Genomic DNA, 14,987 nt, shown 5'->3' on the forward strand with positions numbered 1-14,987 from the left:
ATAGTTTTCTGTTGGGGGTGTCTCTCCATTAGTCATAAATAACATCTTTGTAGTACATTATTGTGGGCCATGGGTCATGGGTTGGCCACTCAGAGACAAAATAATTTCTAGTTCTATGCTTCTGTGAATTGGGACTTGGTCTTTCCTAAAGACAAAATGATGGACTAGGTAACCAGTTAAAGTTCTGTGATTCTCACATTTCCTACCCAACTAGTTCGGCTCTATAGACTGTGCAGTAGGTCAAAGGAATGGGTTGTATTCCTGGGCCTCTCATTAAATGTCCTTTCTATGGTGTGAACAATTAATTGCTATTATCATTGAGACTCCTAGCAACCAACCTCCATCCCACTGACACTACCAAGGAGGCTGCTTTCCTGGGCTGATGAAGAAAGAACAACGTGTGAAGAATCTTTTAGCAATTAGCATGGCTGACCGGACTTCCTCAGGAGGATACATAACATCACACTCCAAGAACAAGAACCCAGCCCCTCAACACCAAAGAGAACCATTTGATGTCTTCAATATTTAATAAGTGAACTGAAGCGCTAATAAGGTGAAGACAATATACACAGATGAAATTTCCAGAGGGATTAGTGGGGCCAAACCTCCTCAAGAGACATCATGTACTGATATTATTTAACTGTGGGCTTCTCTCTTCCAATCATGAGGAGTTCACTGTTCTGTCTTTTCTTTTCTTTTTATTTTTTTTTTGAAACCTATGTAGGGCATGCCATCAGGAGCTGTTAGCTCTTCCCGTCCCAGGGGGAGATGTTGTGGAGAATGGGATGATGTTGCAGAATGAGAATTTTGCAGGGAATGTTAGGGCTGTTAACATATGGTAGTAATTCTCACTGTGTGGGCTGTAACACTTATGGGGTGAGAAACAGCAACAAGGTCATGGAATCTGAGGGTTGTAGGGTAGAAGATTAGGCTGATGAAATGCTGTAGATCTGACAGGTGGTCTGAGATATGGGGGGCATGGAGAGTGAGCCACCTCTGTGGTGGTGGGGTAATGAGACCATAGTGCACAAATAGAGGGAGTTCAGTCCTCCTGTACTATTGGGTCATGGGAAAATCGATTTAAAGCTGGAACAGAAATTAAAGATTATCCCATTCCAGTATGCTATTTTTTATAGATGAGGAAACTGACACCCAAGGAGGCTAAGTGACTTGCCCAGGGTTACACAGGTATTGCAATGGAGGTATGTTTCAAACCCATGTAGACTGTATTCTCTCTAAGTACTAGGAGTGATGGCAGCGCCAGGGTCAGATGATTCTAGCCTGCTAACTTTACTCTGAGAGGCAGCATTAGTAGATGGGTAAATCTGGAAGCATGAACAAGTGACACTGTACAGAATAGTGACAGATGGCTCCTGTGATTATTTGCAACATTGTTTTCCCTTGACTCTTCTTCATTGATTTTTAACCCTTTCCTATATTACTTCCCTGCCTTTGCCCTACTATTTTTGACCCTAGCTCTCTGGTTTTTATTCTTTCATTTTAATCAACCACCTTCAATTATTAATGGAACTAGCTAGTGTACAAATCCCAAATAACAATAACATGGCATCATAGGGTATAGAGAGCAGACTGTAGATTCAGAAAGACCTAGGTTAAAGTGAGACCTTTTAACACACAATGGCTGCGTGATTCTGGAGAAGTCACAACCTTCCATGCCCCACTCTCTCTAAGACAACAAGCTGCAAAGAAAATGCCAATTTGTATTGATAGAAGAAATTCCTCATACCAATGAGATCATTCATCTAGATAAAATATTATAATTAATATGCCATCAATACTTGTTATAAATAAAGATTAGTATATAGTATTAACAATTATGTATTAATAATATAGATGATATTTATAATTACTGTCAATGCTTCATGGTTTATAATGCATCTTCTTAATAGCTTTCATCAATATAGTGATAGATATTATCTCACTTGATAACTATAGGAATTCCATTAAGTAGGTAGTATAAATATTATCAATCAATAAACATTTATTAAGCACCTACTATATGCCGGGCACTGTGCTAAGCACTGTGAGTAAAAAAGAGGCAAAAAAACCCCCAGTCCCTGCCCTCAAGGAGCTTATAATCTAGGGAGGGAGACATCATGCCAACAAATATATAAAAAGCAAGCTATGTACAGGGTAAATAGGAAATAATTAAAAGAGAGAAGGCAATAGAATTAAGAGGGGTTAGGGAAAGCTTCCTGTAAAATATGGAATTTTAGTTGGAACTTGAAAGAAGACAGGGAAGTCTGTAAGTGGAGTGGAGGAGGGAGAGTATTCCAGGCATGGAGGAGAGCCAGAGAAAATGCCAGGAGCAGAGAGATGGGCTGTTTGGTTTGTGAAATAGCAAGGAGGCTGGTGTTAGTGATTTGAAGAAGATGTGATGGTGAGTAAGGTATAAGAAGGCTGGAAAGCTATGAGATATATTCCCTTTTTTGTCCCCACCCTCCCAAGAAGGATGTGTCCTGCCATGTACCCCCTTAACCTTAGGTATGGCTGGTTAGGACCTAGGGTGATTTGAATAATCATTCAGTTTCCTTCATAAGGTCCTGTGGGACTTAAGAGAGACATTGGAGTGATGTGTCAGCTTTTGAACAAGTGAGAAGACAAATGCATAAAGGAAATACTAAAAACTGACACAAAAGAAAATAGGTGGAAATTGTAAAGGATAAATAAGTAAGGCAATTTTGTTATGACTGCATTGTTTCATATGCACTTAAAAACAAGTCTCTTTCATAATCCTTTTGTTGTTTTTCTTTGTATATTGAAATGGTTGTGTTTGTTCAGGATCGTGATGTTCATAATAAGCAGGAAAACTGAAAAATAAGTGATCTTACATGATCAAGGGACACCTCTCTCTAATGTCTGAGGGAGAAAAGACAATGAGATTTGTAGTCATCATATGTGAACTTGGTTTTGGGGACTGGGATTCGCTTAGAAATGGAGGAATCCTTGGGCAAGCCTTTGTGAGGCCAAAGGTCAGGAGGAGAAGTAGCAAGGAGAAATAGCAAACATTTTTATTAAGTGCCTACCATGGGCTAGGTGCTGTGCTAAGTACCAGAGATACAAAGAAAGGCAAAAGCAAGTCTTGCCTCTCAGGGAGATGACTGCAACCAGCTATGGACAAACACAATGTGTATAGGATAAAGTGGAGATAATTAATGGTTTTATTGAAAGCATTTTACACATTTTGTTGTTTATTCAATTGTTTCAGTCATGTCTGACTCTTCATGACCCCACTTACGGTTTTCTTGGCAAAGAGAGTAGAGTGGTTTGCCATTTCCTTCTCCAGCTCATTTTACAAATGAGGAAACTGAGGCAAACAGGGTTAAGTCACTGAAACTTAGTTGTTGTTTGTTTGTTCTTCATTCTCGAAGAGGACCATGACATCAGGAAGATGATGCCATGACTTGCACTTTCTCCTCTGGCCATCTGGCTCCAGTGGCAACATGTAGATCAGGATGACTACAGACAGGCCTGGATGCAGTTGGAGACCTTGGCCATTTTAAGCTGAGGTCTTTCTGAGTTCTTGCTTTGACTGAAGCAACATCCATTCAGTGATTAAGGGTAGGTAAGAAATGAGCCAAGGAATGGCCTCTTTTACCTAATCAAAAAAAATCAGTCTGTGAGGGGAAGATCCTCAGGTTTTCTGGCCAATACAGAAACAACTACTATTTATATTCACTCTCAGCCATCTGGGACCAAACATTGAGCCCTAAGTGGGCTTGGTCTGGGACCTATTGTTGTCCAATCAATGAGAGCCAGGGTGAATTTGTTTTAAGGCATGGTCTTTAACAAAGAAATCTAGCCTAAACCCCAAGATATCTTGCTAGGTTCCAGCCATTAAAATTTATACTCCTTTGGGCAGAGCACCTGATACCCTATGTGGACAGGGAGAGGAAGGACGGAAAGAAAGGGAAGGGAAGGGAAAGGAAGAAGGAAGGAAAGGGAAGGAAAGGGAAGGGAAGAAGGAAGAGAAAGAAAGGGAAGAAGGAAGGGAGAAGGGAAAGGATGAGAAGAAGGAAGGAAGGAAGAAAGGAAGGAAGGAAAGAAGGAAGGCAGGCAGGCACAAAAGAAGGAACAAAGGAACGAAGGAACAAAGGAAGGAGCAAGGTACATTGCCCAACTGGAACTGGCCCGTTCGGTCCCAGTTTGGGCAGCTTGGACTACTCATAGGTTGTTGTTGGTCCTTTGTTTTCAAAGAGGACTTTGCCATCAGGAAGATGATGCCATAACCTGGAAGTGAATTGGATTTAAGTGAGGGAAGCCTGGGCAAAGGCAGAAGCCTCACTTTCTCCTCCAGGGCCATCTGAGTCCAGTGGCAAGATATAGATCAGGATGACTGGGGATGCCCCCCACCCCCACCCCAGTCTCCCATGCCTGAAACTTAGTAGGTGTTTAACAAATGCTTGTTGGTTGATGGATTGTTGATTTACCTAGGCAGGGTAATTGCAAAGTGTAGTGGATAAAGCACGGAACTCCTGGTTAGGAAGACTTGAGTTCAAATCCTTCATCAGATACTTACTATCTATGTGACCATGGGCAAGTCATTTAACTGCTCTGTGCCTCATTTTCCTCACCTGTAAAATGAGGGTGGTGGCCTTGATGGTCGTTAAGGTCCTTTATAACTCTAAATTTATTATCCTATGAGGACAGAATCCAGTAACAGAGAAAGCTTCTCCAAAGGAAGTCTGGGCTATGCCTGAGAATTGTCCCTGAGACTGCCCATTGAAAGCGACACAGAATTGTGAAGAACTATAGGAGATGACGATGATGGTGATATGATGATGATGGTGGTGGTGGTAGCGATGATGATGATCTACTTAGTCTCAACTATAACTGATGTCTTATAGAAAGCTTTGCTTATTGGGAGAGGTCTTTATCTTTTCAGAGCTCTGTTGTAAGTCTTATTTTGTTTTCATGGAGATGATCTAATTAAGCTTATTTTTTGAAGAAGTGACTCCTATGACCTCAGAGATGATGAATATGGGACCACAAGACTCCTCTGAGTAGGGTAGATGATGAAAACTTTTGAGAACCACTGCTTTATGGAATCTCAATACTGATATAAGTCTTGAAGGACTTATGGCGAGTGCTATAGGTCATAAGAGTGAAATGAGGTACATCTACCACTGTGAGCGACAGTGATAGGAAGGCAATCTACTCTGAGACTAGTAGCTGAGGGATCGCTTTGGAAGCTACATCTGTGTCATCAGAAATTTGAGATTGAAAAGGGAATAATAAACTATTAATAAAAAAGTGGGCTGAAATGAATTTGATATAAGTGGTATATGGATTGTGTCCCTGGATGTGTCAGAAGAAGCTGGCAGATAATTGCAAAAGAGAGGCTTATGTCCTTCATGGGGCCAAAGCCAACCTCTTCAAGAATTCCTGTGAGCTTTTCACTGAAACACCATTTTGAGCTGAAAAAAAAATGATTCTTTAGTATTTTTTTCTTCTTAGCTTTTAGAATTTTGTGAATTTTGATCTATTTAGGTGTTTGTTCCATAGTGGAATGGGCAAGGGGTAGAGAGGAACCAGGAACAAGTGTTGGCAAGCACTGACCACTCACTCACTCTCAAGTCCAACCAAAGTACCTCAGTTATGGAATTATATAGAATTGGAAGTTAGATTATGGAGCTGTGTGTGTGTGTGTGTGTGTGTGAACAAGAAACACCCAGGGGTGATTAAGATAACAATGAGGCAGCCCTTTAGACTCAAGCTTATAAAGGTTAAAAAGACAACATGAACTCCTTTCAGTGACCGAAAGATAAAGATGAAATGTTTTGATTTCTTCAACCTTTACATGATGTCCGTAGCTTTCTTGATGCTGTTGGACAGAAACTTGAGATCTTTCTAAGGCATCTGTTATAAAACAAAACAAAACCAAGCAGCTGCTTCAAAGCTTCTCTTTCTCTCTTTAAATCCCCACACTATTCCTTATCTCCTTCCTCCCTCCAATGACTTTGGTTCCCTTATTATGGCATATGGTATCAGTTTCCTTATTATCTCCCTTCCACCACTCTTCAAAAGTGTGCTGTTTTCTCTTGACCTTTTTTCCTCTATTCTTTTTCTTTCTGGAAGCAATTGGGGTCAAGTGACTTGCACAGGGTCATAGCTAATAAGTGTCTGAGGTTGGATTTGAACTCAGCTCTCCTGGCTCTAGGGCTGGTGCTTCATCTATGGCACCACCTAGCTGCCTTTCTTTTCCTCTACTCTTAGAGAGTGCCTTCGTCCTTGTTCAAGGCTACCCTCTCCAAGTCGTGCCCTTTCCTCTGTGGGTTATACTCAGAGTCCTCCATTTGGAGCCAGAAGAAACTTTTGAGGTTATTTCCTCCAGGATCATTTCCTCCCTTCTCTAGTCTTCAATCTCTTCATCTCCATTAGCTCCTTTTGTCTACACACACACACACACACACACACACACACATTCTTGCCTTGCCGCTGATGCCCATTACAACTTTTATCAATATATCTCTCCTTCCTTTCATTCCCCTCCTCACTTTATTTCTGACTTTCTTCAGATTTCAAAATCACATTTCTACTGCTCCCTCATTCTGTAATCTCCCTCTGTGCCTGAGGCCTCCTCTCCCTGGAACATCCAACAGGCCTGTGGCCTGCTCTCCCTGGAACATCCCTCCAAAAGGCCCAACTCCTTTCTCTAATTGGTGAGCTCTTCCTGAAACCTCCATTTTGTGAAGGGGCCCAGGTCAACCCACCTCTATTCCCATTCTGTTCCTGTTCCTGACTTACTTGGCACTTCAAGATCATGCCCCTGCTTCTGGTACTGGGTGTCTTTATCTCCCCTTCTGCTTTTTCAGCTCCCCTTTTCCGGTTGTTTTCCTCCATGAGAAAGTAGGCTCCTTGAGGGCAAGGACTATCTTTCTTTTTTGCTTGTATTTGTATTCTCTGTGCTTATTTAGCAAATAGTAAGTGCTTCATAAATATTTGCTTCCTTCCTTTCACTGATAAAAGTTTAGAAAGTCACCCACACTAGCTGCCTTCTCTTTCCCAAAGCCAACTCACTTCTCACTTGGCGGCACTCTGGGTTCCATCACAATAGCTAACGATAATTTATATAGCACCTAATATGTGCCAGTCACAGTGCATATAATGTGTAAATACTTATCAGAATTTTTTGAAATTTTTCTCTTGAAAGTCACCAATAACCTCTTAATTTTAAAATCCAGTGGCCTTTCCTCAATTTCCATCTTCCTCAGCTTCTTTGTAGCATTTGATCCTGATAGCCCACTTCCTCTCCCCCACTTCCTTCTTGATAGTTTTTCCTTTTTCAGTTTTCTTGCTGCCCAACTTCTCCTTCCCAGGTCTTTTCTTTTTACAGTTTCATATTTTTCTTCCATACTCATGTCACTCGGGTCCTCATCCCTTACTTGATCTTTCCATCCCTGTTAGATATCATCCCATATCTTTCCTCTCTTTAGGTGGCACAGTGAATAGAAGGTTGGGCCTGGAATTAGGAAAACTTGAGTTCAAGTCCAGGCTGAGACACTTGCTAGCTATGTGACTGTGGGAAAGTCACTGAACCTCTGTTACAGTTTTTTCAACCATAAAATGGAAATAATAAGACCTACCTCACAGTATGTTTATAAAGATCAAATGAGATAACATTCATAAAACACTTAGCAAAGTACCTAGCTCATAGTAGGTACTTAATAAATGCTTGTTTCCTTCCTTCTTCATAGCTAAACTCCTTGGAAAGGCCATCTATATTGGGTGACTCTACATCCTCTCCTTTTATTTTCTTCTTAACTCTCTCCAGTCTGGCTTCCCTGGTCCCAACACTGGTGTCAGAAGCAGGATATGAAGAGAGGTTCTCCTGTCCTCAAGTTCCATGTTGATTCGAAAACATGATTTTACTTACTCCTTACACAAATGAGTAATTTTCTTATTCTTCTCAGCGTAGTGCAGGCTTGCCTACCCCCTGGGTGATTTTATTCTCTCCATTCAGAAGGCTTTTTGACCCTTGAGTCATTCTGAACTTGGAGTCTTTGGTAGCACACCTCCTCCAACACTCTGTTCCCTTCTTTCTTCCTTCTGGCCATTTGATTTACCTCCATACTGTGCCATTCCACTATTGGAACAAGAGTCAATAAGACCCACTCTTACTCAGAATGAGTCAGATACCAACCCAACCTCTTAGTCTAAGCTGAGTGGGAGGCTCATCGGTGTTCTGTGTTATCATTGATAGTAATGATGATTTTGGCAGTTAGGGAAGAGCTTATTTCTCTAAGTCAAAGAACACTAATTTTCCTTAATTCTGGCCAGTGCAAATATGGGAGGGGAGTGTTTGAATTGACTCATTTCCACTATCTCTAACATGCCTAAATAAAACAGAGGTTCACATAGTTGGAAGATCTAAGACTCTATTGTATAAACAGACTGGAGGGTATTGAGGGGATGTTTAGAAAGAGCATCGATGCTGGAAATCCTCTACATTGTACTTCTTTGCCTCCCAGGCCCCTGTCGGGTTTTTCTAATTTTTGCAAAATATGTAAGGGGAAGCTGGGTGAGGTGTTTGAGAGGTGTTCAGCTGATTATCCTCAGTGCTCAGCTTTACATGAGACACAAAAGGGAGAATTAGCTCTGTTTCTCTACATGCAGGGAAGAATTGAGCTTGTTTCATGCTCAGAATAAGCTACAATTAATTGTTGGATTCCCAAATGTAATTCAAACACTTGGTCTACAGAGGGGGCTCAATAAATGCTGTTGAGGAACTTAGAAGCAAATCCTTTTTTAAAGGAAATTGTTTCTGAAGATGTGTATGGATGCTAGATGCAAATTTATGAGTCAAAATCATGTTCTCTTATACAGGGAAGGAATGAAAACCCTTTTGAATACCTGCAGTGGGGAAGATGACTCCTCCTTCTCCCATATAAATGCATGTGAGACTTTTACAGGTTTATGCTAGTCAGAGCTTTGACCCATGGACCAAATGATGAGGTTAATTATTGCGGTCAAACCTCATTAATATTGGCTTCACCGTGGTCCCCATCACCCAGTCTAAAAACCTCTGAGTCACTCTTGACTCTATCCTCTTCCCTAGCTCCCACATTCAATTAGTTGCAAAGTCCTATTGATTCTATCTCTACATAGGATCATAAATTTAGATTTGGAAAAGGACCTTAGAGGTTATTGAGTGCCCATTTTACAGATGAGGAAACTGAGGCTCAGAGAGGGTAGATGACTTGTCCAAGGTCACACAGTTGGTAAGTGTCTGACACAGGATTCAAACCTAAGGCTTCCTGGCCCCAAGTCCAACAATATTCATCACACCGTGGTGTCTCTCATGTTCTTTTGTACCCATCTCCTCCTTGCAAACTACATAGCTACCACCCTAATTCAGGCCCTCACCATCTCTTGTCTAGCCCCTTTTAATCACCTCTTAAGTGGTCTCCATTTCCTCTAATCCATCTTTATACATCTGCCAGAATCATGTTCATTTCCTCAACTGCCGTGGTGGATTTTTAACAGAGTAGGTAGGTAGGTCTGACCATTTCCCTCTCCTTGATAAATGAGTTCCAGTGGTTCCCTACTACCTCTAGGCTGACTTTGGAGGTCTGACTGTGCAACCCTCCATCTTGTCCACTGGACCATCAGGAAAAGTGCTGTATCTCATCCCGTTCATTGTTGTCTCTGCGATATGCCGGCGTACTCAGGATCACACAGTTCTGCTTCTTGTCCCAGAAGGGGTGCAGTATCTGAGGGCTGTTGTGTCCAGAGGCCAAAATCCAGGGCTGGCAAGAGCCCCGAAACCTCAACGAGGGCCACAGTCCTGTTGTAAAGATTCCTGGAAGTCTAGCATTAGGAGGAAAGGAGAAACAAACAAACAAAAAAGAACAAAAAACCAAAAACAAACCTTCAATATCCACAATCCCTGGTGTGATGACAGTAAGTTTGCTTAGCATCGTCCTTCTTCCTTCAAATTTCGCACAGTACTTTAGGCTCCTTAACTTCTCTCTACACTTTTTAGGGACAATATCATCTCCTGCTTCAGACTTGTATTGAATTTTGAGAGACGTGGTGTCCAAAAGAACATGATGTTAACCTGCCTAGGAAACTGGTCACTCTCAGGACGTGCCAACATTCCTTGCATATGCATTTCTCCACCTCATTGATAAAGATATTAATTGGCACAGGGGCATGTGCCAATTCTCGGAGATTCTCCTGAAGACTTGCTTCTAAGTTAATATTGAACCATTATTACTATCCTTTGGGTCTGGTTATTTAACCAGTTCTGAACCCACTGAGTTGGGATCTTTTCTAGATCCCATTTCTCCTTATTTCCATAAGAATAGCCTCAGAGACTTTATCAGATGATTTGCTAAAATCTCCACTCAACTGCCAAGGTGGTTTTTCCTAAAATGTAAGGTCTGACCATGCCAGCTCCCCCACTTAGTAAGCTCTAATGGCTGCCCATTATCCAGCCCTTTACTAATTTTCCAGTTTTCTTACTCTTTACTTCCTTTTGTACACTTTATGGTCCAGCTATGGCCTTTTTGTAGTTCCTCAAAACAACATTCCATATCCTGCCTGCATGTATTGGCTTGGCCTAGTCTTGGCATAGGGAACTGTCCTTGAGGGGACCGTCCTGCCCCCGACTGCCCATATATTTATTTGTCTCTTCCATTAGAGTGTGAACTCCTTGAGAAGACTGACTGCCTTTTGCCTTTCTTTGTATTCCCAGCACCTTGGTCAGTGCCTGACACATAAAAAGTGCTTAATAAATGCTTGTTGACTGACTGACTGATGACATATCTACCATATTCCTTTAATCTGTCAGTCTGAAAATCCCGTCACAAAAATAAAATAAAGTCAGTTAGGCATGAGCTATTCTCGATGAAGCCATGTTGGCACTTTGTAGTCACTGCTTCTTTTTATAGATATTCACTAATTGTACCTTTTGTAATACCTGTCATAATTTTGTGAGCTCACTGTTGCACGGTATTCATTCTCTTCCCTTTTTAAAAAATTGGGACAAACTTGGGAAAATTGGGACAATCCTGCGGTTCCTCCGGGTCTCGATAATTTTTCAAAAACAGATAGAATGGTTCAACAATTGTGTCTACCAGACTTGTCATGAATAACACAGGAGGAAATATGTTTTTTAGTCATGTCCAACTCTTTGTGACTCCATTTGGAGTTTCGATGTAAATGTAAATAATGTGTAAATAACCAGATTTTCAAACTCTGTTTTTGTTCAGTTCATAGCACTTATAATTCTGAAGTGATGGAAACTTAAAGCTGCAGCAGGACTTTTGGGACACCCTGTAAGACAACAACAAACAACATGACAGTGATGATAATAGGTAACATTTATATAGTTCTTACCATGTGCCCAGTACGACATTAAACTCTTTAAAATTATTATCTCATTTGATCCCCTTAACAACTGTGGGAGGTAGGTGCGATCATTGCTCCCATTTTGTACATGAGGAAACTGAGGCAGAGATTAAGCAACTTGCCCAGGGCTACTAAGTGTCTGAGGCTAGATTTGAATTCAGGTCTTCCAGACTCCAGGCCCTGTGATCCATCCACTACACGGCCTAGTTGCCCTAATATGTGATTATTACTGAATGTCCTAGAGCATGGCTCACCCAAGGCTGTGACCTGAACTTAGGAAAGGCAGGTGAGTTCTTTTTTTATCACCTCCCTCCTCATCTTGGGCACCTATTCATTATTTGCTGCTATTTTTCTGTATTTTCTAATCTGGAGTTTGTTCTCTTTCACAGAGAAGCTAGAAGCTAAGCAAGAGAGGAAGAGCTTTGTTTATTGTCCATTGTCATTAATCATCCTTCCATCTATACTGAGCAGTCGTCCTAGCCCTTTTTTGATTCTCCTGATTTCTCCGCTGGAGCTTTAAAAAAAAATCTCACCCTTTTTATAGCCCTTCACTTTCCTTTCCAGCCTCAGCTCCTTCTGAGTTTCTGCACTCCTGACATTATTCTGAAAGGACCATGCCACATTTTTCTATTCAGCTTCTGTTATCTGCCCTTTAAATTTTTCTTTTTTTTTAAGTTAATTGATGATTTCCCCATGCATCCACACCAGTCTCTGCAGACAACTCTCCCTTTTTCTCTTCATTGGAACTGCTTCTCTTTGTGTCTTCAGAATTTAATTTTTGAAAACTTCTCAGCCCTCAGAGACTGACTTGCTCTGTTGAATTTTTGCCTGTGGGATCCTACCTATGCTTTCTTTGAACTGTCTGAAATCTGCTCTCCTAAGATCTAGGGTACATGTCAGATCATGCCTGGTCTCCCTCTTCTATCACAAATTCCAAGATGGAGTCATCACTTCTCCCTAAGGTTCTGGTCATTTCTATCCCCTGTAAATCAGTTTCTCCTTGTTGGTGTGAATCAGATCCAGAATGAAATTTCCCTCTGTTGATTTCTTCTGTTTTTTAAAGGATGAAATTTTCATTAAAGCAAATCAAGAAAATCTTAGCTGTTCTGCTTTGGGGGGCAGGGGGAGAGAGAGAGAGAGAGAGAGAGAGAGGGAGAGAGAGAGAGAGAGAGAGAGAGAGAGAGAGAGACAGAAATTTATTTATATATATATAAACATACACACATATATGTATGTATATACACATGCATATATGCATATATACATATACAGAGAGATGGAGATAAGGAGAGACAGAGGGTGAGACAAACATAAATATATGTATATACACATAAACACACATATGTTTATGTATGTATACACACATGTGTTTACATACATATACATATATATGAATGAGAGAGAGAGAGAGAGAGAGAGAACAAGCCTTAGAAGATATTTAGCTAATTGAAATTCCTGTTGCTGCCTATCAAGCTAAAAACTATTTGAGAATGGGTCTGGGGTGTCTGCTGTCCTAGGACCAGGCTAGCACTATCAAGATAGCTATTATATTGAAATGCCAGGCTTGTGACCTATTTTCCAAATCCTTATCTATTTCCTGTTTCTGTCTAGGGGGTCTGTAGTATACACCAATCGCAATATTGCTTCTGTTTATTCGCCTATTGATCTTTTAAAAGATTTATGACTAAAAAAAGTATGATTTTTGCCTTTTATATCAGTCTTATCTTCCTCTTATCTTATTTTCCATGCTTCTTCCTCACTGAATCCTCCATTTCAACAAAGGACAATTAAGCCAAACCAACTACCAGAACTACCCTTTCAGAAAGCAATATGCAACAGTCTGTTTCATTCTTTTTGCCTCCCCTGGTTCCTTGCTTTGTTCCCCTCCCTCACCCCTGCACCCCACAAAACCCACCCCCAATTCCTCCAAGCTTCCTCTTTACCTACATGCTCCACCTAATGCTTTCTCCATTCTGGTTGCTGGATTTCCTTACACAAATACATCTCCATTTAACCAATCTATTCCTTTACAGTAGGCTGCATAGCGTTTTTAAACATGGGTGCTTAATGCATTTTTCTTAAAATTAGGAATTTATGATTACTGGGAGAGTGGTTAAAATTACTTTTGCACTGTGAATGAGGGAAGAAAGTATTTTCTAAGCAAATGAATTATTTGAATAGTATTATAAGAGGAATGTTTTAATTACTTAAGAGGAACAAGCTTTTTTCAAACACACTTAGAAAAATCATATAAGCAATGAATAGCCATGAAGAGGGCAGAACCACTTAGCTTGGTGTTATGATGCAACAATTACAAATCATTCATATTTCACCATTAAAACAGAAACTCTACTAGGCAGCACTTGTTAGCCTCCTTTCAATTAATATAGGTGGTCGAAAGTAGCTAAACTGCTTTTCTCTGAAAACAAAACAAAAACCAAAACAACCTATAATTTAGCTCAGCCTTCCTTGTAGTTCCTCTGAATCGATGAAATCTCTATTAATAGTTGATTAACTGTGGCACATTTTTCCCCAGCGGTTATATACATCAGTATGCACACTGGCAAACTTGTCAAAAGCCACACATCTGCTGGTAGAGGGTACATTTTGACCTTGGGGCTGAAAGAGAAGGAATACATATCTCAACAAAACCAGATAAGTGTTCTCCTTCCCTTGACCTTGTTATAAAATGCCCCTATCACACTTTCCCCTTCCACCTCTTCATTTCAGCAGTGAGTAAGAACGAATCAGTCATCAGTCTAAAATCAGTGTTGTGTCGATGTTGTGTGCAGTGTACATGTTTTTGTTGTTATTCGGTCATTTTCACTTGGGCCGATTCTTCATTACCCAGTTTGAGATTTTCTTGGCAAAGATGCTGGAGTGGTTTGCCATTTCCTTTTCCAGCTCATTTTACAGATGAAGAAACTGAGGCAGCAGAGTTAAGCAACTTAACCAGCTCCTGTTGTCTGCCTACTAAGTGTCTGAGGCTGGATTTGAATTCAGGAAAAGTCTTCCTGACTCTAGGCCAGGTATTCTATCCATTGTACCACTAGCCCCGCTTTATAGTTCATCAGGCTCATTTTATCCTGTTTTGCATAATTAGTTATTATTAGTATACAAGAATAACTTTATTCTCTTCCTCTTCTTTTCAAGCCCCCAAGATCATATGTTTTAAAAAGCTTCTTCCCCTCTTTTTAAACTCTCCACCCCCCACCTTTCCAACAAATTGTTGAAACAAAAAAACAGTATTGCAAAACTATCAGCCCACTGTTGAAAGACCCTGGATTAAGTTTTCCTTCCTTGCCTCTAAGAGAAACTCAAGGATTATCACGATAGAGGCAGTGTAGTAGTATGGGACACACTACCTTCAGGACAAGTCAAGGCACTGTCCCAAATGCTGGGGATCTAAGGCAAGAATGCATCCCTGGCCTGAAGGAGCTCCGGGTCTAATGGAGGAGACAATATGCAAACAACAATGAAAACACAAAGTATATACAGGCTGCCCCCAAATCCTAGTGCAGTTTTAAGCTTTAACAGCTTAAATAAGGTTTTAATGGCATAAAACTTCACTACTCCATGATAAATCAGAGATAATCTCAGAGGGAAGGCAC

The sequence above is a fragment of the Trichosurus vulpecula genome, chromosome 2 (genome assembly GCF_011100635.1).
Source record: "Trichosurus vulpecula isolate mTriVul1 chromosome 2, mTriVul1.pri, whole genome shotgun sequence".
NCBI classification, from domain to species: domain Eukaryota; kingdom Metazoa; phylum Chordata; class Mammalia; order Diprotodontia; family Phalangeridae; genus Trichosurus; species Trichosurus vulpecula.